This window comes from Primulina huaijiensis, unplaced genomic scaffold, assembly GCF_012295235.1.
Source record: "Primulina huaijiensis isolate GDHJ02 unplaced genomic scaffold, ASM1229523v2 scaffold203388, whole genome shotgun sequence".
Classification (NCBI taxonomy): Eukaryota; Viridiplantae; Streptophyta; class Magnoliopsida; order Lamiales; family Gesneriaceae; genus Primulina; species Primulina huaijiensis.
Genome location: NW_027353226.1, coordinates 1 through 767, shown reverse-complemented (window position 1 = coordinate 767; position 767 = coordinate 1). Strand labels below are relative to the sequence as shown.

Sequence of the window (767 nt, the reverse complement as noted above, 5' to 3'; positions counted from 1 at the left end):
AGAAGGTTCTCCAACAGCATAAATTTTGTTCTCTAATTGGCACATTCGTGCGAGCATCCAAACCTTTTTTTACACATAAACTTAACAATTTCATCATAGAATCAAATTGCCATTTCAAATTCTGCATAATGACAGGATCGTTGCACAAAAAAAGTTGTCGCCTCTACAAATTCCTAGATTTTAATTTTAATTAAAAAAAATTGGGTTCTCATGAATCTTAAGTCTATATTAAGAAAATAAAAACTGCAGCAGAGTTTTTTTCTACATCGATGACAAATACGATCATTAGAATAAGAGTACCTCATTTTCCACAGCTTGCTTCAACACTCTTATCCGAGACTCAAGTAAATCGTACTGAGACAGAAGTTGTCTAATGATCGTTATCTCAACTGATCTTTGAGGTAGCTGGAATCACAACATATAAAATTAATAATTATAGGACCAAGCATTTTCCACTGTTTGAAGGTAACGATGCAACTCAAATATTATTAATGTATAGCATCTCAAACATCATATCTTCTAATATTTTGCCACATAAGACATAGTTGCTCCCAACAATGATGATAGGACCAAAGCAAGCTCTTGTTTGATATGAAAATATGACAAGATTTTTTTAAAAATGCCTAAAAGATCTTACACCAACTTGCTATCAGCTTACGAACTTGCCTTGTTAAGTTGTGGAAGAAACAGACAACTAAAAGTTGCTCCACAATTGCGGCAAGCGATATCAACTGCGGCAAGCTAGGATCTATTATTCCAGAGGCAGC

General features: G+C 34.2%; 1 long non-coding RNA gene across 1 annotated transcript; it reads right to left on the bottom strand.

Annotated features, from left to right (window-relative positions):
• On the bottom strand, positions 1–767 carry LOC140966254 (uncharacterized). The gene is made up of 3 exons (XR_012173291.1): positions 667–767; positions 301–405; positions 1–63 (listed from the first exon to the last, which is right to left on the bottom strand). It is a non-coding gene; the product is annotated as an uncharacterized lncRNA (long non-coding RNA).